Here is a 26,016-nt window from a genome sequence, read left to right on the forward strand (position 1 = left end):
GGAGGGAGGGAGACACAAGAGGGAAGAAATATGGGAACATATATATATGTATAACTGATTCACTTTTTTATAAAGCAGAAACTGACACACCATTGTAAAGCAATTATACTCCAATAAAGGTGTAAAAAAAAAAAAGTCATTTAGGAGGTCTAGGGATCCCTAGATGGAATACAGACTGTGACAAAAGAATCTAACTCCATTACAAATGTATGAAATAACTGCACTGAGGGGGGTGGGAAAAAAGGTAAGTTCCTAAGTAACTTTGGAAAGGAGTAGATACTATAAGACTAAAAACAAAAGAAACTGTGTATAAGCAGCACATTCTGGTTGATAAAGTGTTTTCCCATGGAGGGTAGAGGTTAACAATTCTAATGCTGCTGTACGTGTATCCTGGACATGAGCAATTAAGCAAATAGATGGCAGATCCTGGAAGCCAGGTTTCTCGCCGTTAGAGGGGAAGGTTCCAGACAAGCAAGAGAAGAAGGCTAGAATAATCCTTTTGGTACTGGATTAAACTTGGAGACATCAGTATGGAGATATGTTTAGCTTAATATCGATATAGATGAATACATATAGAACTATTTATAGATATGTAGATATACATTGGTTAGTATACACGTTTCCTTACTCCATCAGCCGAGAATGCTAAGAAGCAATGATGAACTAGTAACAATGAACACACCTAGTGCCTAGATATTGGTTTCTAATACCATTTTCTAATTTAAAAAAAAAAGAAGGCACCCAGGCTCTTTGCAGAAATGGCTGATTCTAGAGCTGGGGCAGGGGATATACAAAATAAGCCTAGAGCATCTTGTAGTGCCAGAAGGTAAGGTAGCGCTGAACACACACACACACACACACACACACACACACACACACACACACACAAGGGGTATGGCTAAAGGACAAGGAGTCAGGGACTTCCCTGGCAGTCCAGCGGTTAAGACTGTGCTTCCACTGCAGGGGCACAGGTTCGATCCCTGGTCAAGGAACTAAGAACTGAAAGAGCTCCCAGTAGCCAAAGCTAGAACAATTCGAGTAACAAAATAAAGTACTATTGGATTATAACCCATATATTCATGAGTTCATACTCATGATATAAATGATTGAATAGATAAATAGGTAAGTGGGGAAGAAGAGACAAATGTCCCTGTGCAGAAGAATTCCAAGTAATTTATGTAGATACTCCGCCCTTTAGGAGGTAGAGTGTATCTCCCAACTCCTTAAGTGTCGGCGGTATATAGTAATGTCCTTACAAAGAGAAGAGTATGGAAAGGCAGGGCAGGGCGGGAGGAAGGAGCAGCTTTATGGTAGAGAAATCTGACAAACACTATATCAGCCTGGTGGTCAAGGTCAACACTAATAGTGATGTCATGTTGACAGTTTGTACACGTGATATGATGTAATGAGAACTGCACTTTACCTCTATGGTCTTTCTCCCCAAAACCTGTAACTCCAGTCTAATCATGAGAAAAAACACCAAACACATCCCCATTGGAGGACGTGCTACAAAACATCTGACCACAACTCCTCTGAATCCTCGTCTCAGGGTCCGCTTCTAGAAGAGCACAAGCTAAAAGAGCCTTCAAGTTCATTTAGTCCGGGAAAGAAAAAAAGAGGTGAAGTGACATCCCCCAGCCCTCACACTGAATTAGTAGCAGAGCTGGGTCAGTGACTCACACAAAGTAATTGCTCAAAAAACTATTGGTTGAAGAATTAAGAATGAAGGTGTAGAACCCAAGTTTCCTGCCTGCTAGTTTGGTGCTCTTTCCACGAAACAATTTACCCTTAGTTATTAAAAATTCCACAACATTTGGGGGCTACGATTTCATAGATAAACACATAGATGGATATGGTAACTGTCAGCCATTAGGACTGGAACTTATTCCTTATGAAAGGCTGGATGTTTGAAGGGGTCAGGGACCACCTGGGAATGGTAAAATTGGAAATGGGATAGGAGTTAAGATCAGAAATGAGGGGAGGGTCAGCAGGCTGAGTGGCACAAGCAGGAGCCCAGAGTGGCATCAGTGTGTGAGTCACCAAATCCAAGCAAGAGAAGAGGCAGTAGGGTCACAGCGCTGGCAAGAAGCAAGGTAGCAGAAAATAGGATGCAACCAGGATGGCTTTGGACAAAGTGCTGTGGAAAGTCCTCCCCTGTGATGGGACCCTATGGAAGGGTCCTGTTGTCTTAAAGTGGCAGTGTTCAGAATGTGCTACAAGCAATTCACAAAATTACAATTCTTGAGGTTGACAGACTGTGACACAGATTGCTAGTTGCCTATCCACTGTTCATTCTCCCTTTCTTTGTTATGAACAGAAACCCTATATTATTGGGGGTGGCAATGCGCTTAGCTTTAAAACAATACTTTTCCAGCTTTCCCTGCAGATATTGATGGCTGATAGGGTGAAAGCAAAAGTCATTGCGTGAGACTTCTGAGAAAGCTTTGTAAAGAAAACTGACTAATGCAAGTGATTTAACCTTTTGCCCTTGCCCTTTCCTCCTGCCTATGGCCTTGAATGTGTACATATAATGGCTGAGTTGCAACAGCCATCAGGGACTGTGAAGCAATCTTGATGATGGGAGCCATGCACCAAATATAGGGGAGCAGAAAGAAGGGTCCTGGGTCCTAGATGTGTGTAGAGCTGCCATATCAGCCCTGGATGCCTACTCCGGAACTCCCTTCATGGGAGAAAAAAAAAATAAACCCCTATCATGTTTAAGCCACTGTACTCTGGGTTTCTATTACATGCTGTGGAATCTAATCCTAACTGATACATTGACCAAGGAAGGGAAAGTTTAAATTTTACGTATGAATTATCCTAAAGAAAAATGCCAGAAATGTTAGGTTTCCTAAGGTAATGATTAAGCCACTTAAATCTGAAATCATTGACCGATATATAAGGAAAAGAGGAACTTTAATTCAGCCAATCGTTGTAGTTTTTGTTTGTTTTTGTTTTGTTTTGTATTTTTTCTTTTTTGCGGTACGCGGGCCTCTCACTGTTGTGGCCTCTCCCGTTGAGGAGCACAGGCTTGGGACGCGCAGGTCCAGTGGCCATGGCTCATGAGCCCAGCCGCTCCGCAGCACGTGGGATCCTCCCAGACCAGGACACGAACCCGCGTCCCCTGCATCAGCAGGTGGACTCTCAACCACTGCGCCACCACGGAAGCCCCAATCGTTGTATTTTTTGACAAAGGAAAAGTCCGCGTGAGCAAATTTGTGGTGCTGGGTTATGTGCTGCTGTACCTTTGCTATGCTATGGCTTTGGTGAGGGAGCACACAGACCATCTTGAAGAGTTTAGACTTGATGTTGGTTTCTACAATACTATGATTTAGAAGAAATATAGCAATTTGGTCATTCAGATGACCAAAATACATTTCTCACATACATTTGGTCTTCATCCACAGTTCCTTGCTCATAGTTACCCAAACCCTTGGAATTTCCTGAGCAATAAGAACAATAGGAACATCTTTCATTAAAATATTCGTTCTCTTGCCCTCAGTTTCCTTCAGAGACATTAAGGTGCAATGGGTGTCTTGTTATTCACAACAAGCCCCTTTCTACCACAACTGGGTTCATGTTAATGAGGTGACTTTGGAGAGCACCTAAAGATGGGGGCTACTAGGGAAGCCAACCAAGAATAGAGGGGGTGGAACTTTCAGTCCCACCACCTGATTTCCGGGCAGGGGAGAGGGGCTGGATGCTGACTCAACTGCCAATAGCCAATGCGTTAATCAATCATGCGTATCTAATGAAGCTTCCCAAAAAACCCCAAAAGGAGGGGGTTTGGAGAGCTTCCAGGTTGGGCAACCAGAATGCTTCCATGTGCCCCACGCTGGGCCCCAAACTCCACGAGGACAGAAGCTCCCTTGGTCAGGACCTCGTCCTGTGTATTTCTTTATCTGACTGTTGATTCATATCCTTTAATATCCTTTGTAGTAAACCTGTAATCTAGTGAGTGAACAGGTTTCCTGAGTTCTGTGAGCTGTTCTAACAAATTAATCAAACCTAAGGAGCGGGTCATGGGAATCTCTGATGAATAGCCAGTTGATCAGAAGTTAATGTTGTATGTGTGTTGATCACACACACACACACACACACACACACACACACACAATGGAATACTATTTAGCCATAAAAAGAGAACGAAATCCTGCTATTTGCAACAATATGGATGGACCTAGAGGGCATTATACTAAGTGAAATAAATCAGACAGAGAAAGCCGAACACCGTATGATCTCACTTACATGTGGAATTTAGAAACAACACAACAACAAACCAAGCTCATAAATACAGATAAGAGATTGATGATTGCCAGAGGTGGGGGGTGGAGGCTAGGGGTGAGAGAAGTGCGTGAAGGGTGTCAAAAGGTACAAACTTCCAGCTATAAAATAATTAAATCATGGGGATGTAACGTAAAACATGGTGACTACAGTTAATCATACTGTATAGCATGTTTGAAAGTTGCCAAGAGAGCAGATCTTAAAAGCCCTCATCACAAGAAAAAAAATGTTTGTAACTATGTATGGTGGCAGATGTTAACGAGACTTATTGTGATGGTCATTTCACAATACATACAAATATCAAATCTGTACATCTGAAACATATATAATGTTATATGTCAATTATACCTCAATTAAATTTTTTAAATTATGTCAAATAATTTAAAATATATAGTGTTGACTGTACATCTCTTGTGGGATATATCCTCCAGACAAAAGAAATTTTAGAAAATCTGAAACCTTTAGTGATGATTCTACTATTGCTTTTTTGAAACTATTAGTGTGTATGATATATATACTTTACCCAGTAAAAATAACTAGGACTCCCTGGACCAGGATATATACAAGATAAGCTATTAAAACAGAAAACATGGAAGCTATCAAATATTATTGATGTCAAAAGGGCACAGTAATCAATTTTAAGGGGTTCTACTTGCTAAAGATGGAACAATTTGAACATTAAAAAGAACAACGATCCTAAAGTCAGGAATAAGATAAGAAGGTCTGCTCCTAACACTTCCATTCAACATCGTACTGGAGGTTCTATCCAGGACAATTTGGCAAGAAAAAGAAATAAGAGCCAGGAAAGGAAAAAGTAAAAATATCTCTATTTGCACATGACATGATCTCGTAAATAGAAAATCCTCAGAAATCCCCTAAAAAACTATTAGAACTAATAGTTCAGCAAGATTGCAGGATACAAGATCAATAAACAAAACCCAACTGTACGTCTATACACTAGCAATAAACACTCTGAAAATAAACAATTCCATTTATGACAGCATCAAATAATACTTAGGAATAAATTTAACAAAAGAAGTGTAAAACTTATACACTGAAAATTACACAACATTGTTGAAAGATTAAAGATTTAAATAAATGAAAACTTATCACATGTTTATGGTTAAGGTAGTAATACTTCCCAAAGTGATCTACAGATCCAGTGCGATACCTGTCAAAATCCCAGCTTGCTTTTTTGCAGTAATTGACAAGCTAATCCTAAAATTCATATGGAAATGCAAGACACCCACAATAGCCAAAACCTTGAAAAAGAAGAACAAAGTTGGAAGACTCACATTTCCTGATTTCAAAACTTACTACAAAACTTATAATCAAGACAGTGTGACACTGGAATAAAGACAGACATATAGATCAATGCAATAGAACTGAGAATCCAGAAATAAACCCATTCACTTACAGTCAAACAATTTTCAACAAGCATGCCAAGACTATATAATGGGAAATGAAGAGTCTTTTCAAGAAATGGTGCTGGCCCCCGTGTTCATAGCAGTACTATTTACAATAGCAAAGACATGGAAGCAACCTAAATGTCCACTGACAGAAGAATGGATAAAGAAGATGTGATACATATATAGAGTGGAATATTACTCAGCTACAAAAAAGAATGAAATAATGCCATTTGCTGCAACATGGATGGCCCTAGAGGTTATCATACAAAGTGAAGTAAGTCAAAGACAAATACCATATGAAATCACTTATATGTGGAATGTTAAAAAATGATACTAATGAACTTATTTACAAAACAGAAATAGACTCATAGACATAGAAAACAAACTTATGGTTACCAATGAGGAAAGGGGGGAGGGATAAATTTTGAATTTGGGATTTACAGATATATAAAATAGATAAACAGCAGGGAACTGTACTCAATATCTGGAAACAACAGGGAACTACATTCAATATCTTATAATAACCTATAATGGAAAAGAATCTGAAAAAGAATATATATATCTGAATCACTTTGCTGTGCACCTGAAACATTGTAGATCAACTATACTTCAATAAAATTTTTTAAAAATTTTTAAAAAAGAAGCGGTGCTGGGACATCTAGATATCCACTTGCAAAAGGATGAAGTTGGACACTTACCTCACAACATACACCAAAAATTAATTGAAAATGGATTAAAGACCTAAATGTAAGAGTTTAATCTGTAAAACTCTTAGAAGAAAATATAGGAGTAAATCTTCATGACCTAGGGTTAGGCAATGGATTCTTAGATACAACACCAAAAGCACAAGCAACAACAACAGAAGAGAGAAATTAAACAATACCAAAACTAAAATCTTTTGTGCTGCAAACAATACTATCAAGAAAGTGAGAAGACAAAGGACAGAAGGAAATTTTGCAAATATATCCTTAAGAAGGGACTTATATCCAGAATATGTTTTAAAAAAAAAGAAACTCTTAAAACTCAATAATAAAAAGACAACCCAACCTAAAAATGAGCAGAGGATCTTTTTTTTGGCATTAAAAATCATAATTTTATGTTTTCAATGACTGTGTGACTAAAAAAGATGGTATTTAAGAGCAAATATTATACACAGGTATTTTTTAAAGCTAAGGGTTTCTCTAAAATATAGGAAAAAATTAAATCTTGCTTTTCTGACAGGCTGATACACTCAACAGACTAAAATACTCTTATATAGAGCGACTTTATAAAATCTATTAGAAACATTATTCTACCAAGACACTTTGGAACCAAATCTCAGCAGTCTTCAGGGAAGACAGTTACACCCTGATTCCTGGATCATCGTGCTCATCATTTTCAAGTTATTTATCACTTCCTTCAGTAATACATTTGCCATGTGCTTTTTCTGGGTTTCTTTTTTTCTTATGAGTATATGATGAGTTATTTTTCTCTTTGATTTTCTCTTTGGGATGTGAGGTAGTAGAAATAGTTTCTTTTTACAAAGCATGTTATAGGCAGAAAACCTTTCAATTCTCTTCTTGCTTTCCTCCATTTTTTGATTTGCTTATCTTTAACAGGAAGTCAGTATATTCCTCTGTCACCATCAGTTTTCCTTTATGGCTTAATGGAACTTCTAAGCCATGTGTGCTCTGGACAGCCAACACAGTCTTTCCTCTCTTTCCCACTATTATGCCAGAGTTCCTGAAAGCAGAATCTATTGCCACTGAATGCTATAAATTCAAGTACAATCACAAAATTTTACCAGAATCTGTGCATCCTGCAACTGTTGACGCTGCACATGAAGAACAAGTGGTTCAAATTTCAAAACGGCACCACCATTCGCTTTCTTTAGGGCTACAATCACGTCATCTTTCACGTACAGTTTGTGTGTAACCAGTAGCCAGCAACGGTTTTGTTTCTGAACCTCAAAACCATTTATACCCCCGTCTAGGAGGATGATGCAGCCAGCGCAGGAACTGGCAGTGAAAAACTGTTCTCGCCCAGTCAAGGGCTGCACAAGCTCTACCACATCCTCGTCCACACTGCCTTTCCAGCTGAGGCCCACTTTGCTCAGACACTTGCACCTTCCATCTCTTGAACGCTGCACTACTATCCGTGCAAGGAGGGAGTTAGGGTCTGCACTTTCACACTAGCCTCGCCTTTCCCTGGGGGCAGCCATATCGAAGCCAGTGGTGGCCAGAAATGTCCAAACTCTAGAGGATCTGAGTAGACATTTCTCAAAAGAAGATGTACACGGCACTAAAAATGTGAAAAGATACCTCAAAACTGGGGTGGGGGAAGAACGTGAAAAGATGCTCAATATCATTAGTCATTAGAAAAATGCAAATCAAAACCACAATGAGATACCACTTTCCACCCAACAGGCTAGCTATAATCAAAAATACACATGATAATAAGTGTTGGTGACGATGTGGAGAAATTGAGACCCTTATATGTTGTTGGTGGGAATGTAAAATGGTGCAGCTGCTTTGGAAAACAATTTGGTAGTTGCTCAAAATGTTAAACATACAGTTACCATATGATCTAGCAATTCCACTCCTAGGTATATACCCAAGAGAAATGAAAACATACGTCTGCACAAAAACTTGTATGTGAATGTCCATTGCAACATTATTCATAATAGCCAAAAAGTGAAAATAACCTTGTATTTGTTCCCTAAGGCTGCAGGGCAGCTAAAAACAACAGAAATTTATTCTCTCACAGTTCTGGAAGCCAGAAGTCTGAAATCAAAGTGCTGGTAGGGCTGTGCTCCCTCTGAAGTTTCTAGGGCAGAATCCTTCCTTGCCTCTTTCAGCTGTTGGTGTCTCCAGTGGTTCCTTGGCTTATTGTGACCCCATCAATCCAATCTCTGCCTTGATCTTTACATGTCTCCTCCTTCTCTCTCTCTCTCTCTCTCTCCTCTATGTGTCTCTTATAAGGATATTTGTCACTGGATTTAGGGCACACTAGGATGATCTCATCTTGAGATCCCTAACTTAATTACATCTGCAAAGAAGCTTTTTCCAAATTAGGTCATGTTCACAGGTTTCAGGGGTTAAGAGATGGCCATATCTTTTTGGAGGCCACCATTCAACCCTCTACAAACCCAAAGGTCCATCAACTGATGACGAGTAAACAAATGTGGTTCATCCATACAATGGAATATATTTTGGTGCTAAAATGTACTGACACAGGCGACAGCATGGATTAACCTTGAAAACATTATACTAAGGGAAGGAAGCCAAAGGCTACATGTGGTGCAATTCCATTTAAAGGAAATGTCGAGAATAGGCAAATCGATAGAAACAGAAAGTAGATCAGTGGTTGCGTAGGGTTGTTGCAGCCTTAGGCAGGCTGGGGAGCAACTGCTAACGGGTATAGGGTTTCTTTTTTGGCAGAATGAAAATGTTCTAAAATTGTATTATGGTAATGATTGCACAACTCTGTGACTACACTAAAAACCACTGAATTGTGCATTTTAAATGGGTGAATTGTATGGTATGTGAATTATAATCTCAATGAAATGGTTAAAAGTGAGGAATTAAAAAATGAATGTAATGAATTGAAATACATGACATATGCTAAAAATCCATAGGCTCGTAATGATTTTTCTAAAAAGCTCTTTGGTCATCTTTAGACAATATTGGTGAATAAAGGTAACGAATAACGAATTATTCTGCCTTTCTTATATGAACTGTACTTCAGGGTATCCAAACAGTTGATAAAAGAAAGTTCTTTATTACAGAAAAATTCCCACTAATAAAGGCAGAAGAAATGACAATTAGAAGCTCACAAATTTGTAAGCCCTAATGAAATAATGGATCAAGGCAATGTTTTCCATCAGGTGAAAGGCTGATGGAAACTTTAAAAGAGGGACTAACAGCACCAGAATCTGATGATTAATCTTAGCATCACTAAAAATGGGACAGCCAGACGTCACAGGCCTCCTGATATGGTGCAAAAGGAAGTACACAGTACTACTTACAAAATATATTTTTTAATTGAAATATAGTTGATTTACAATGTTGTGTGTTTCAGGTGTACAGCAAAGTGATTCACATATTTTTTTTTCCAGATTTGTTTTCCTTATCGGTTATTACAAAATATTGAGTGTAGTTTCCTGTGCTGTACAGTAAGTCCTTTTTGGTTACCTATTTTATACATAGTAGTGTGCATATGCTAATCCCAAACTCCTAATTTATCCCTCCCTCACCCTTTCCCCTTTGGTAACCATAAGTTTGTTTCCTATGTCTGTGGGTCTATTTCTGTTTTGTATATAAGTTCATTTATTAGAACATTCTCTAACACCATACAAAAAAATAAACTCAAAATGGATTAAAGACCTAAATATAAGACTGGATACTATGAAGTATTCTTGCCAGTAAAATCAAACCTGAATTTGATCAAGCCTGTAAACCTAACTGCCACTTCATAGGAAACACAGGGTTTAAAGGAACATATTAAATGACACTGGAGACATGGATACAATCGGCCAAATACTGACTGTGGGAAATTTGCCAGAGCAGATGTGTCCATTTTTTTCTGCAAACAAATAGCAACAATATAAGAGGAAGGAGTAACCTATCAAAAAGACTTGAGATACATTAACCACATGCAATGAGGGACGCTGTCTGGTTCCTCGTTTGAAGAAACCAACTATTAAAACAAATAACTATGAGATAATGTGGAAGATTTTGAACACTGACTGGATATAAATGATATTTTTAAACTGTCAATATTTTTTAGCTGTGATAAGGGTTATGCTTGGGGGAAAAAGTTTTTATCTTTAGAGATACATACTTAAATATTTACAGACGAGAAGACATAATGTCTGGGATTTGCTTTAAGATAATGTCATGGTGGGGTGAAAAACGTAGTTGGGAATGTAGATGAAACAAGATTGGTCATCTGTTCGTAATTGTTGAAACCACGTGATGGGTACATGGTGGTTCATACACTGTCGTACTAGTATATATGTTTGGAAATGTTCCAGAGTAAAAAGGGGTTTTTTAAGTGTTCTTTGGAGCATTGAGTTGAGGCTTGAGTATGTTTTTTCCATATAAATCCGTATGTTTTTTGCCTAGTAAAGTTTATGGGAATTCCTTCTTGCCTAATCTGACTAAAGCAGATCATTTGGACGGCAGAGAGGCACGCTTTGAAATTGGGTCTGCGGTTTGTTGTTTTTTTTTAATTGAAGTATAGTTGATTTACAATGTTGTGTTGTGTTTCTGGTATACAGCAAAGTGATTCGGGGTGTGTGTGTGTGTGTACATATTCATTTTCGTATTCTTTTCCATTACGGTTTATTGCAAGCCTGAGTTTGAGTTCTAGCACCAGTATTCACTAACTTTGTCAGATACTTAACATTTCTGAAGCTCAAAGCTCAATTTCTTCACTGGTCAAGCAGGCATCATAATAATAGCTCTCACCTGGGGTCGCTTGGGGGCTTAAATAAGATAGAGAATACAAAGCACTCAGCACTTGGCACAGTGGCTGGCCGTGCTCCATAGATATCAGAGGCAGCTAATGCTTAATTGTTTCAGTTATCTATTGTGGGTTCACTTGGATCAGCTGGGAGCTTCTTCTACTCTGTGTGCTGTCAGCTGGGACTACAGTCATCTGGTGGTTGAACTGGGCTGGAACAACCAAGACGACTCACACAGACGGCCAGCAGTTGATGTCAACCGTTGGCTGAAAGCTCAGCTAGGGTTGTTGTCCACAGCATCTATGCATGGCCTCTCCATGTCACTCGGGCTTCTCACTTGATGGTGGAGGAAGTGCCCAAGAGCGAAGAGGAAGCTGCCAGTTCTCAGGGCGTGCAACTGGCACAGGGTCACTTCTGCCACATTCTGTTGGTTAAAGAGTGGCAAGCCCTGTTCAGACACAATGGTAGGGGAAATAAACTCTACCTCTCAATGCGGACAGGGGCAAAGAATTTGCAGCCCTCTTTAATCCACCACTAAGTGTTCCTGTTTCCTCAGTACTTGGTCCATAGATAAAAATATAGATTCCAAGAATCACACCAAAAAATGTACTCATATATGTCTCTAGAAGGTAATTGGACCACACTGGCTGATACTTTCCTTGCTTCTCTGCAGACTAAGACAGGGCCTGGGGAATCGGAGGGGCTAGGCAGCCGCTAGCCCCTCACCAGTGAGAGGAGAAACCAGGGCAGGACCAAGTCTTCACTGCAGAAACACCTTGGCATGAGTCAGTGGTTCTCAAAAATAATTTATGAGACCAAATTAGGTCATCTATTTTTAATTTTTATGGTTATTAATTTGACAAATTGTAATTCAATACTGTTCTCCCAGGCAATAATTCTGGAGACTTGAGGAAATATTAGCATTCCCTTCCAAGGTATTCTTTCCTTAATTCTTTAGTTCCAAGGCATAACAGCTTTCCACATATTTCTTCTCTTATCCTTTGACCAACAATTGCTGACTCTCATGTATTCTCTGATATTAGCTAAAACACTGTCCAGGAGAGGTGATTGTTTGTTTTCATTTACTGCACATTATACAAACACAAAGTTTGGGTAAGAAATATTTCCTAGAGCTAATAAATGCAAAGTTAGGGGCAAGCTTGGGCAATGTGAATTTTACCTAAAGAGCTTTGCTTCTAATTGGAACACTTACAGTAAACAAATGATTGATAAAGACACCCAGTCACCTCTATAAACAAGGAAGCGGGGAATCCAGCCATGCTGAACACTGTGTTTATTTTCCACTGGAAGAGGATGTAAACTGCAATCACAAGCACGCCACCGTTTAATTTCTATACAAGACCCCTTCCTGGCTTCCTATAAAGCAAAAAACTGATGGCAGTTTTTGCTCACTAAATTTCTTTGTGCAGAATTGTTAAGTGCTATTAATTTTAGCATAGCTTATCAAAAAACAAATGACCAAACAAACAAACCAAAAGGCCTTAAAAAAAAAAACCCTTAGGTGCTTCTAAGCTTGGAGTCATTTTGCTGTTGAAAAGATCCCAGCTGACAGCTGTGATATAAATGTATGGAGAAGGAAATAAATACTGGCTCTTAGACCATGACCTGGAAGTTATGTCAGAAGAGTCTGGCATTGTATCAACTGGCCATAAAGCAAATATGGGAGGGAGGGGATGGAGAGGATGGAATGGCCACATGTTTCTGGCCCTATCTGAAGTTCTGAGCACATCAGAGCATACAGCTAGAGGCTCAGAATCATCGTGATGATACACAAGTGGGTGAAATCATTTCCTTAGAAATGAACTGTCTTTGTCTAAGCTAAGACCCTTGCTGACATATCTGAGAAGATGTCTGACTTTTTAAGACTCTTTCTGACTTATTTAAACCCTTCCTGACTTGTTTCAGACTCTGTCTGATGAATTAGATACCCTTCCTGATTTGTATGGGACCCTTCCTAACTTGTTCAAGACTCTTCCCGACATGTTTGAGACCATCCCTAACTTGTTTCAGACCTATCTTTTCATGTCAGAGCTTTCTGACATATTTGAGATCGTTCCTGATTTGACTGGGATACCTCCTGATGGACTTGAGACCCATCCTGATGTATTTGAGACTAGTCCTGAGGACTTTGACATGCTTCCTGATACATTTGAGACAATCCCCAACATATTTAAGACTCTTCCTGTCTGTCTGAGATCCTTCCCAATATATCTAAAACTTTGACAACTTGGAGACCCATGCTGATTTGAGACTCTTCCAGACTTGTTCGAGAACCTTCCTGGTGTGTTTAAGACCATTCCTGATGTGTTGAGATTCTTCCTCTCTGTTTTAGACTCACATATTTAAAACTCTTCTGGACAATTTTAGATGCTTCCTAACTTGTTTGAGATGATACCTGCCATGTTGGAGACCCCATCTGACATATTTCAGACCCTACTGACGTGTTTGTGACCCTTCATGACTTGTTTGACAGCCTTTGTCACTATGTGAGAAACTTCTTGACATGCTTGAGACTCTTCCTAAGATGTCTGAGCCCCTGACTGATTTGAGAAAATACCTCATGTATTTCATCCTCTTCCGGACATGTTTCAGATCCTTCGCTACTTGTTGGAGGCTTCCTGACATTTTAGAGAACTAGGTTGATTATTTGAAACTCTCTCTTTCTGTTTGTGACCCTTCCAAAAATATTTGAGACACTTTTTTTTTTTGCGGTACGTGGGCCTCTCACTGCTGTGGCCTCTCTCGTTGCGGAGCACAGGCTCCGGACGCACAGGCTCAGCGGCCATGGCTCACGGGCCCAGCCGCTCCGCGGCATGTGGGATCTTCCCGGACCGGGGCACGAACCCGTGTTCCCTGCATCGGCAGGCGGACTCTCAACCACTGTGCCACCAGGGAAACCCTGAGACACTTCTTGACTTGTTGAGACTCTTCCTGACTGAGACCCTTCCTGAGGTAATGAAAACGCTTCCTGAGATCTTCCTGCCATGTTTGAGACTCTTCCTGGCTTGTTCGAGAACATTCATGACACATTTGAGACCCTTGCATATATCTGACCCCTTCCTGGCTTGCTTGAAACCGTTTCTGACTGTTTGAATCTCTTCTTGACATTTTTGAGACACTTTTTGAGGTGTCAGAGATAACTTGTTTGAGATTGTACCTTCATGACTTACTGTCAATGCCTAACTGAGTATGAGATCCTTCCTGACATATTTGAGACCCTTCTTGACTTATTTGAGACCATTTCCGACATGTTTGAGACCCTATCTGACTTAATGAGATGCTTCCTGAGAGGTTTGAGAACTTTTCTATTTGAGACTCTGCCTTTTGAGATGCTTCCAGATGTATTTAGGACTATTCCTGAAATGTTTCCTACTTCTCCTGGTGTGTTTGAGACCCTTCCTGACTACTTTAAGACTGTTCCTGACTTGTTTTGAGCTACTTCCTGACATATCTGAGCCCCTTCCTAACATGTTTGAAACTCTTCTTGACTGTTTGAGCCACTTCCTGTCATGCTTGAGACCCTTGCTGATGTATGTGAACAATTCCTGCATGGTTGAGACCTTTTATGACATACGTGAGACACTTCCTAACCTACTTGAGACTTTTCCTGATGTCTTGAAAGACTCCTTGATTTATTTGAAACCCTTCCTGACACATTTGAGACTCATCCTAACTTGTCTGAAATTCTTTTCGACATTTTTGAGACTGTCTATTGGAGACCATTTTGTATGTATTTTAAACTCTACCTGAGGAATCTGAGACCCTTTCTGACCAGTTTAAGACCCTTCCCTATTTTTCTGAGACTCTTCCTGGTATATTTGAAAACATTTCTGACTTGTTTGAAACTCTTGCTGAGCTGTTTGAGACCATTCCCGAAGTACCTGAGACTCTTCCTGGTTCTGAGATCCTTACTAATGTACTTAAAACTCTTCCTGATTACAATCAGATACTGACTTTTGGGGAAACAACTTTCCAACATATTTGAGACCCTGCCTGCCTGTTTGAGAAACACCCTTACAAGTAAGAGGTCCTGCTTGACATTTCTGAGACCCTTTTGGACTGTTGGAGACTCTTTCTGATGACTTTGGCACCCTTCTTCGCTTGTCTCACAGCCTTTCTGACCCTTGGAAAGCCTCCCAGACATGTGTGAGACCCTTCCTGACTAGTTGCGATCCTTGCTGAGGTATATGAGAATTTTCCTGACATATTTAAGACTATTACTAACCTGTGTGAGACTTTTCCTGATACATTTGAGACTCCCTCTGAGTTTGAGATGCTGTCTATTTAACACTGTCCAGACTTGTTTGAGCCTGATGTATTTGAGACCCTTCCTAATGGCTTTGAAAGATGTTTTAAAATCTTCCTGAGTGTTTGAGCTCTTTAGTGATGTATTGGAACCATTCTTGTATGGTGGAGACCCTTGCTGAGACATTGGAGGCATTTCCAGCCTTATTTACAATCCTTCCTGGGGATTCCCTGGTGGTCCGGTGATTAGGACTCCAAGCGTCCATTGCCAGGGGCCAGGGTTCAATCCCTGGTCAGGGAACTAAGATCCCACAAGCTGTGTGGCATGGCCAAAAAAAACAATAATGAAAAAAAAAATCCTTCCTAACATATTTGAGACTCTTCTCAAAGTACTGAGAAACTTCTTGATGTATTTTAAACCCTTCCTGAGATACTTGAAATTCATCCTGATTCATTTGAGACCCTTCCTGACAAGTTTTTTTGTCTTTTTTTTTTTTGGCCACGCTTCGTGGCTTGTGGGATCTTAGTTCCCCAGCCAGGTATTGGACCCAGGCCCCGGCAGTGAAACCACCGAGTCCTAACCACTGGACTGCCAGGGAATTCCCCTTCCTGACCATTTTAAAATCCTTTCTTAATCGTTTGAGACCATTCCTGAAGTATTTGAGATTCTTCCTGTCTCTGAGACCCTTCCTGGTGAATGTAAAACTCTTCCTAACTACCTTCAGATAGACTCTTCTTGTCTGTTTAAGACACTCACGGCGACTTCCCTGTTGGTCCAGTGGTTAAGAATCCACCTTCCAATGCAGGGGACATGGGTTCGATCCCTGGTCCAGGAACTAAGATCCCACATGCCACGGGGCAACTAAGCCTGCACGCCGCAACTACTGAGCCCATGTGCTCTTGAGCCCACACACTCTGGAGCCCACGTGCCACAACTAGAGAGAAGCCTACGCACTGCAACGAAGAGCCCACGTGCCACAACTAAGACCCGCCACAGCCAAAAATAAATAAATAAATTTTAAAGTGTTATTTTAAAAAAGACACTCTCTCACAAGTTTGAGACTCTACCATACTACGTGAGCCTTCTTGACCGGATGAGACCTCTCTTGATTTGTTCGACAGTATTTCTGACAGATTGAGACCCTTCTGATATCGTTGAGATGTTACCTGAGAAAATTCCTTACATATTTAAGACTTTTCCAGACAGTGTGATCCTTTGTGACTAGCTTAAGATGTTACCGTCATGTTTGAGACCCCTCCCCACCTGCTGGAGACTCTTCCTGAGGTGTTAGAGATTCTCCTTGTATTTGAGATTCTTCTTCTCAGGGTAAGATACTTCCTAATATATTCAAGACCCTTACTGAGTTGCGTCAGAGCTTCCTGGTGTATTTGAGTCTCTTCTCTCTGTTTGAGACCGGTCCTGACACACTTAAGAACCTTTCTGACCTACTTAAAACTCTTGCTGAAATGTCTGAGGCACTTCATGACTTGCTTGAGAAATGTACAGACATGTTTGAGACCCTTATTGTTGTTTTTGAGACCCTTTATCTCTGTTAAAACCCTCTTTGATGTCTTTAAACCTCTTCCTAATGACTTTGAGATGCTTCCAGAATTGTTTGAGAAGATTCCTGATGTATTTGAGACTTTTTTTCTGTTTGTGATACTTCCTGACATGTTTGAGTCCCTTCTTAATATGTTTCTTACTCCTCCTGATGTAGTTGGGATTCTTCCTGATGTATCTGAGGCCCTTCTTGACTTTTGAGACCGTTCCTAACACGGTGACACTTGCTTGTATCTGACACACTTCTTTTCTGTTTGCAACCTTTACTGGATTATTAATAACTCTCCTTAACTACATTGAGAAACTTCTTGACTGGTTTGAGATATTTTGTCATGTACTTGAGACTCTTCCTCTCTGCTTCAAATACTTCCTGACAAGTTTAAGACTCCTCCATACGTGTTTGAGACCCTTCATGCTGTATTTAAGAACCTTCCTTGGGCTTCCCTGGTGGCATAGTGGTTAAGAATCCACCTGCCAATGCAGGGGACATGGGTTCGAGCCCTGGTCCAGGAAGATCCCACATGCCGTGGAGCAACTAAGCCCACATGCCACAACTACTGAGCCTGCACGCCACAACTACTGAAGCCCGCATGCCTAGAGCCCATGCTTCACAACGAGAAGCCACTACAATAAGAAGCCCACACACAACGAAGAGTAGCCCCCGCTCGCCACAGTGAAGATCCAACACAGCCAAAAATAAATAAATTTATAAATTAAAAAAAGAACCTTCCTTGTGTGTTTAAGACTCCTCCTGAAAAGTTTGAGAGTCACCATGACTTGTTTAAGATTCTTCATGACATATTTGAGAACTTCTCTGACGTGCTTGAGACACTTCTCCTATTGAGACCCTTATTGAAATCTTTGAGCCCTTCTGGATGTGCTTGAGACCCTTCCTTTTTGTCTGAGACCCTTTCTGACAAGATTAAAGCTCTTCCTCACTACTTTGAATACTTGTGGTCCAATTTGAGAGAACTGATGTGTTTCAGACTTTTCCTCTTCCTTGGCAACACTTCCTGTCTTGTCTGAGACACATCCTAAAAACCTTGAGACTCGTCCTGATGTATTTGATATCTCTACTGTATTTAGTTTCCTAGGGCTGCTGTAAAAAAAAAAGGCAACCCCCCCCCCCACAAACTGGGTGTCTTAAAATAACAGAAAGTAATTCCCTCATGGTTCAGGCCAGAGGTCTGAAATCAAGGTATCAGCAGGATTGATTTCTTCTGGAGGTTCTGAGGGAGAATCTGTCCCATGCCTCTCTCCTAGCTTCTGGTGGTTGTTGGTATTTCTTGGCATTCCTTGGCTTGTGGACATATCACTCCAATCTCTGCCTCCGCCTTCATATGGCATTCACTTTCCTATGTGTCTTCACATGGCCTTCCTATAAGGACAGCAATTATTGAATTTAGGGCCCATCCTAATCCAGTATGGCCTCGTCTTAACTAATTACATCTGCAAAGACTCTATTTCCAAATAAGGTCACATCCTGAGGTTCCAGGTGTACATGAATGGGGGGGGGGGGTGCATCATTCAACACAGGTGCACCTACAAACATATTTGAGATTCTTCCCAACTGTTTGAGACCCTTCAAGACATATTGCAAACTGTCGGATGAATTTGAGACACTTCCTAACTTGTTTGAGATGCTTCCTGATTTTTTGAGAATTTTTCTAATGTATTTGAAGCCCTTTCTAACTTGCTTGAAAGTCTTCCTGTTTGAGACTCTTCCTAACATGTCTGAGATTGTTCCTGCCATATCTACTACTCTTGTTGACATATTTGTGAATCTTCCCAATTTATTTGAGATATTTCCTGAGAGTGTACCTGGCATATTTGAGTCTTCTGTCTCTTTGAGAGTATTCCTGATGGATTTAAGAAGCTTCCTACCTATTTAACACTCTTTCTGACATGTTTGAGAAGACTTCATGAATTTTTTGAGACTCTTCCAGATGTATATGAGATTTTTTCTGACGTTCTTCAGTCCCTTCTCAACTTGGCTGAGACCTTTCCTGACATGTTCAAAACATGTGAGATGTATTTGAGACACTTCCTGCTCTTTGAAACACCTTACTGACTTATTTCTAGTTTGTCCTTGCTATTTTGAGAACCTTCCTGACTTATTTGAGATGCTTCCTGATGTATCTGAGACACTTCTTCTCTGTTCTGGCTACTTCCTGACAAGTTTGAGAGTCTTCCTGGAGTATTTGAGACACTTCTTGCTATATTCGAGAACCTACCCTCATGTATTTAAGATTTCCTGACATACTTGAGAGCCTTCAAGACTTGTTTAAGATTCTCCACGACATATTAGACACCTTGCTTAAGACCCTTCTCAACTTATTTGAAACTTTACCTGACATGTTTGAGATCCTTCTGGAGGTATTTGGGTTTCTTTCTCTTTCTCTCAGTTTGAGATGTTTACTGACTTGTTTTACAAGTTCTTCTTGACTACTTTGAGAACCTTCCAGACTTGAGTAGATTCCTGATGTATTATTTGAGACTCTTTCCCTCTGTTTGCAACACTTCCTGACATGCTTGCTACTCTACCTGATGATTAGATTCCTCCTGATATACTTGACATTCTTCACCCTCTCAGTTGTATCTGAGACACTTCCTTTCTGTTTGAGACCCTTACTGACTTATCTATAACTCTTCTTAACTACTTTTAGAATGTTTCTGACTTGTTTAAGATGCTTCCACATGTATCTGAGAATCTTCCTCTCTGTTCTAGAAACTTCTTGACATATTTAAAGCCCTTCCTGACATGTTTGAGACGGCTTCTCATGTGTTCCAGACCTTCCTTGCCATATCTGAGAACATTTCTCATGTATGTAAGACTCTTCTAGACGTGTTTGGGAGCCTTCATGGCTTGAGACTCTGGTATATTTGAGACCTTTTCTGACATGCTTGAGATGCTTCTCGAATTGTTTGAGTCTCCTTCTGAAATGTTTGAGACCCTTCCAGGTTTATTTGAGAGTCTTCTCTCTGTTTGACACCCTTACTAACAAAAGCTCTTCTTGACAGCTTTGTGATCCTTCCAGACAGGTTCAAGAGGATTTGCAACGTATTTCAAATGCTTCCTCTCTCTCTCTCTGCAACACTTCCCATCGTGTTTGAGACACTTCCTGGTATTTGAGACTCTTCCTGTGATTTTTTGCCGACATGTTTGAAACTCTTCCAAAGGTTTTTGATATTCCTCCTAATGATTTTGAGGCCCTACCTGATGTATCTGAAACACTTTCTGATCTGCAAATGACTCTGTTGAATTGTTTGAGACCCTTTCTGACATGTATGAAGCTATTCGTAGAGTATTTGAGACGTTTCCTGTCTGTTTGAGACCCATTTTGACTTGAAGACACTTCTCGCCATGTGTGAGATTACTTTGAAACTGTTTCTAACTTAAGATGATTCTTGATGTGTTTGAGACATTTCCTCTCTGTCTGTGACCCCTCCTGACTTGTTTGAGACACTTCCTGACATATTTGATGCCCCTCCTAATGAATTTGAGACCCTTCCTGACAAGGTTGAGACTCTCCCTGACTTATATGAGACCCTTCCTGATTTTTGACACATCCTGAAATATTTAAAGCCTTCTCTGACTTGCTTGCAACTCTTCCTGACTCTTTGAGACCTTTCCTGACATGTTTGAGACCACTCCTGACATATTTACTCCTCTTCCTGATGTATTTGAGACATTCCTTGAATTTGAGACTGTTTTTGACAACTTTGAGATTCTTCTTGTCTCTTTGAGACCATTCCTAATGGATTTGAGAACCTTCTGTACTTATTTAAGACTCTTTCTCCCATGTTTAAGACCCTTCATAATGTGTGTGAGACTCTTCCTTACACGTATGACTTGGTTGACATGCTTCCCAACTCAGAATCCCTTAGTGAAATGTTTAAGACCCTTCCAGAAGTATTCAAGACACTTATTGACGCTCACTGACACATGTAATGTTCTTCACGACTACTTTGAGATCCTTCCAGTCTGGTTTGAGAGGATTCAGGATGCATTTCAGCTCCTTCCTCTCTCTTGACACTTCCTGTCATGTTCGAGACACATCTTGTCATGTTTGAGACTCTTCCTGATGATAGTGAGCGTCCCCCGCCCCCTGATGTATTTGAAACCCTTTCTGACATGCATGACTCCTTTTCATGTACTTGGGACCCTCCCTTCCTAACAGGTATGTGAAGTATTTGAGACTCTTCCTCTCTGAGACACATCCTGGCTTGTTGGAGATGCTTCCTGAGATGTCTGAGATTTCCGGACTTGTTTGAGACTCTTCCTCATATGTTGGAGACTGTTCCTGACACACTTGCTATTCTTTCTGATATAGTTGAAAATCTTCTTGCTGTCTTTGAGACATTTCCTGACTGTTTGAGACCATTCATGACATATTTGAGACTCTTCCTGTCCTTTTGTAATCATTCCTGACAGATCTGAGAACGTTCCTTCCCTATTTGAGATTCTTCCTGATGTATTTGAGATTCTTCATAACACTTTTGAAACTCTTCCTGACATTTATGAAATCTTTTCTAACTTGCTTGAGACTCTTCCCAACTTGTTTAAGAATCTTCCTGACATGCTTAAGACTCACAAATGAATTTGAGACACTTCCTTCGGTTCAGTAAACATTACTGGCTTATTTACAGTCCATCCTTACCACCTTGAGAACATTCCTCACTTATTTGAGATGTTTCCTTATGTATTTGAGACTTTTCCTCTCTGTTCTGGACTGTTTCTGAGAAGTTTAAGACTCTTCCTGTCATGTGTGAGGCTCTTCCTCACATATTTGAGAACCTTCCTGACATATTTAAATCCCTTCCTGACACGTTTTAGAGCATCCATGATTTCTTCGAGACTCTTTCTGATATATTAGGAACATTTTTTCTACTTGCTTGAAACCTTTCCTGACAAGTTTGAGACCCTTCTGGAGGTATTTAGATCTCTTTCTCTCTGTCTGAGACCTTTATTTACTTGTTTGACTTGTTTGAGAAGATTCCTGATGCATGTGAGACCTTTCCTCTCTGCTTGCGACACTCCTAATATGTTTGAGAAACTTCCTGACATGTGTGCTACTCTTCCTGATGTATTTGAGATTCTTCCTAATTCATTTGAGACACTTCCTGATATGTTGATTCTCTGGGTTGTATCAGAGACACTCCATTTCTGTTTGAGACTCTTACTGACTTATTCATAACACTTCCTTACTACTTGGAGAATCTTCCAGTCTGGTTTAAGAGGATTTGTGATATATTTCAGATCTTTCCTCTCTTTGTGACACTTCTTGTCATGTTTGAAACACATCTTGATATGATGAGACTCTTCCTGACCATTTGAGATGTGCCTACTATGTTTGAAACCCTTACAAAGTTGAGGCTCTTCCTGACTGTTTGAGACTCTTTCTGACTTTCCCGAGACTCTTCCTGACTTTCCTGAGACTCTTCATGACATGTTTGAGACCTATATTTATTTATTTGAGACTCTTCCTGACAAGTTTGAGACTTCTTGACATACTGTGACCTTTCCCAACTATTGGAGACTGTTGCTCTCAGTTTGAGACACTTACTGACCAATTTGAAACTCTTCCTAATGACTTTGAAAGTGTTCTTTACTTGTTTGAGATGATTTGTGATGGTTGAGACATTGTCTCTCTAATGTGACCCTTTCTGACGTGTTTGAGACTCTTCCTGACAGATTTGAGACACTTCCTAATTTGCTGGCCTGTTTAGGACCATTAGAGACATATTTTACACTCTGCCTGACAAATTTGAGACCCTTCCTTACCAGTGTCAGACCCTTCCTGACTTGTTTGAGTTGACTACTGTGTTAGATATTCCTCTTGACTATTTGAGTCTCTTCCTGCCTGGGTAAGATGACTCCTGATATATTTGAGATCCTCCCTAACTTATTGTTACCTTTCCTAACTACTTGAGACCTTTCTCATAAAATCTTAAGATCCTTACTCACTTTTTGAGAACCTTCTTAACAGATTTGATACCTTTCTTGATTATATGACACCTTTCCTTCGGGTTTGAGACCTTTTGTGATGTATTTAAGATGTTTGTCTCAGTTTGAAGCCCTTACTGACATATTTTGAAATCTTCCTGACTACGTTGAGACCATTACTGACTTGTTTGAGATGATTTCTGATGTATTTGAGACACCTCCTCTCTCTCTGAGAGCATTTATGATACATTTGCCGCACTTCCTGATGTATTTAAACTGTTCCTATATGATTGAGACCCTTCTTCTCTTGTCTATGACCCTTCCTGAGGCAATTAAAACTCTTCCTTACCATATGACCCAGCAATTCCACTCCTAGGTATACATTCCCTGCAGAATAAGAACTGATGTTCATACAAAACTTGTACTCAAATGTTCATAGGATCATTATTCATAATAGCCAAAAAGGAGAAACAACCCAAATATCTATCAACTGATGAATAAATAAAATGTGATATATCCATACAGGATATATGGATATAAGGATATATGGATATATCCATATATCCTTTAAGGATATATATATGGATATAAGGATATATATCCTTATATATGGATATAAGGATATATGGATATATCCATATATCCTTTTATGGCTGAATATTATTCAGCCATAAAAGGGAATGAAGTACTGATACATACTACAGCACAGACGGATCTTGAAAATATTACACTAAGGGAAAGAAAACAGAAAAAAAGGTCACATGTTATATGATTCCATTTATATGAAATGTCAAAATAGGAAAATACATAGAGACAGAAAGTAGATTTGTCATTGTCACCGGCTGGGGGTAGGGAGGAACAGTGAGGGACTGCTAATGGGTATAGGGTTTGTTTTTAGAGTGATGAAAATTCTGGAATTAGACAGTGGTGATGGTTGCACAACCTTGTATACACACTAAAAGCCACTAAATTATATACTTCAACATGGTGAATTTTACTGTATGTGAATTATATATCAACAAGAAACTCTGTTACAAAAACAAAAAACTCTTCCTGATGACCTTCAATTTTGAGATAATTCTTGATGTATTTAAGACCTGTTCTGACTTTTTAAGACCTTTAAGAACATGTTTGAGACATGAAGACATGGAGACCTTTCCTGATGTGGTTTTTTTTTAAGATTATACATGGTTTTATTTTTCTCCAGCTTTATTGAGATATACTTGACATATAACATTGTGTAACTTTAAGGTGTACTATGTGATTATTTGATACACATGTATATTGTGAAATGATTACCACAATAAGGTTAGTTAACACCTCCATTACCTGACATAATTACGTTTTCTCGGTGTGTGGTGAGAACATTCAAGACTTACTCTCACAGCAACTTTCAAGTATATAGTAAACTGTTCTTAAACATACTCACCATGCTATACATTAGATCCCCAGAACTTATTCATCTTATAACTTGTACGCTTATACCCTTTGACCAACATATCCCATTTCTTCCAACACCATCACCATCCCCTCCACAGCAGCCCCTGGCAACCACCATTCTACTCTGTTTCTATGAGTTCAGCCTTGTTAGATTCCATATATAAGTGAGATCATTCAGCATTTGTCTTTATTTGACTTATTTCACTTAGCATAATGCCCTCAAGGTCCATCCAGGTTGTCACAAATGGGAGGATTTCCTGCCTTTTTATGGCTGAATAATATTCCTGTGTGTGTGTGTGTATGCATCACATTTTCTTCACCCATTCATCAGCCAATGGGCATTTAGGTTATTTCCATGTATTGGCTGTTGTTAATAATGTTGCATTGAACATGGAGATGCAGATATCTATTTCAGATCCTGATTTCATTTCCTTTGGATATATACCCAGAAATGGGATTGCTAGATCATATGATAATTCTATTTTTAATTTTTTGATTTTAATTAAAATTTTTAATTTTTTGTTTTCCAAATGGCTGTACCAATTTACATCCCAAACAATGTAACAGTGCTCTTTTTTCTACATCCTTGCCAACACTTATCTCTTTTTTAAAAAATATTTATTTATTTTTATTTGGTTGCATGGGGTCTTAATTGCAGCAGGTGGGCTCCTTAGCTGCAGCACATGGGCTCCTTAGTTGTGGCTCATGGGCTCCTTTGTTGCAGCACACAGGCTCCTTAGTTGCGGCATGTGAACTCTTAGTTGCGGCATGCATGGGATCTAGTTCCCTGACCAGGGATCAAACCAGGGCCCCCTGCATTGGGAGCACAGAGCCTTATCCACTGCACCACCAGGGAAGTCCCAACACTTGTTATTGCTTATCTTTTTAATTATGGCCACTCTAACAAGTATGAGGTGATAGCTCACTGTGGTTTTGATCTGCATTTCCCTGATGATTAGTGATATTGAGCACCTTTTCATGACCTGTTGGCCATTTGTATGTCTTCTTTGGGAAAATGCCTTTTCAGGCCCTTTAACCATTTTTAATTGGAATATTTGGGGGACTTTTTGGTATTGAGTTGTATGAGTGCCTTATATATTTTGGATATTAGCCTATCATCAGATATAAGGTCTGCAAATATTTTCTCTCATTCCATAGGTTGTCTTTTCATTTTGTTTATTGTTTCTTTTGCTGTGTAGAAGCTTTTTAGTTGCTGTAGTCCCACTCATTTATTTTTGCTTTTGTGGTGTGTGCTTTTGGTGTTATATAAAAAAATCATTGCCAACACTAATGTTAAGGAGTTTTTCCCCTATGTTTTCCTCTGGGGATTTTACAGGTTCAGGTCTTATATTTAAGTCTTTAATCAATTTCAAGTTAATTTTTGTGAGTGATGTAACATAGGGATCCATTCCATTATCTCACATGTGAATATCCAGTTTTCCCAATACTATTTATTGAAAAAACTATCCTTTCCCCATTGAGTATTCTTGGCCCCCTTGTCAAATATTAGTTGACAGTATGTGCATGGTTTTATTTCTGGGCTCTCAGTTCTGTTCCATTGGTCTGTGTGTCTGTTTTGATGCCACTAGTATACTGTTTTTATAACTATAGCTTTGTAATATACTTTGAAATCAGGAAGTGTGATGCCTCCAGCTTTGTGCTT

General features: G+C 39.6%; 1 pseudogene across 1 annotated transcript; it reads right to left on the reverse strand.

The window, feature by feature from the left end:
* Positions 1–7,075: 7,075 nt before the first annotated feature.
* LOC307180229 (tRNA wybutosine-synthesizing protein 3 homolog) lies at positions 7,076–13,142 on the reverse strand (annotated as a pseudogene). The gene is made up of 3 exons: positions 13,089–13,142; positions 7,477–7,863; positions 7,076–7,444 (listed from the first exon to the last, which is right to left on the reverse strand). The product of its transcript is annotated as a tRNA wybutosine-synthesizing protein 3 homolog (transcript).
* Between the last annotated feature and the right edge of the window lie 12,874 nt (positions 13,143–26,016).

This window comes from Stenella coeruleoalba (genome assembly GCF_951394435.1).
Source record: "Stenella coeruleoalba genome assembly, chromosome: X".
Lineage (NCBI taxonomy): Eukaryota > Metazoa > Chordata > Mammalia > Artiodactyla > Delphinidae > Stenella > Stenella coeruleoalba.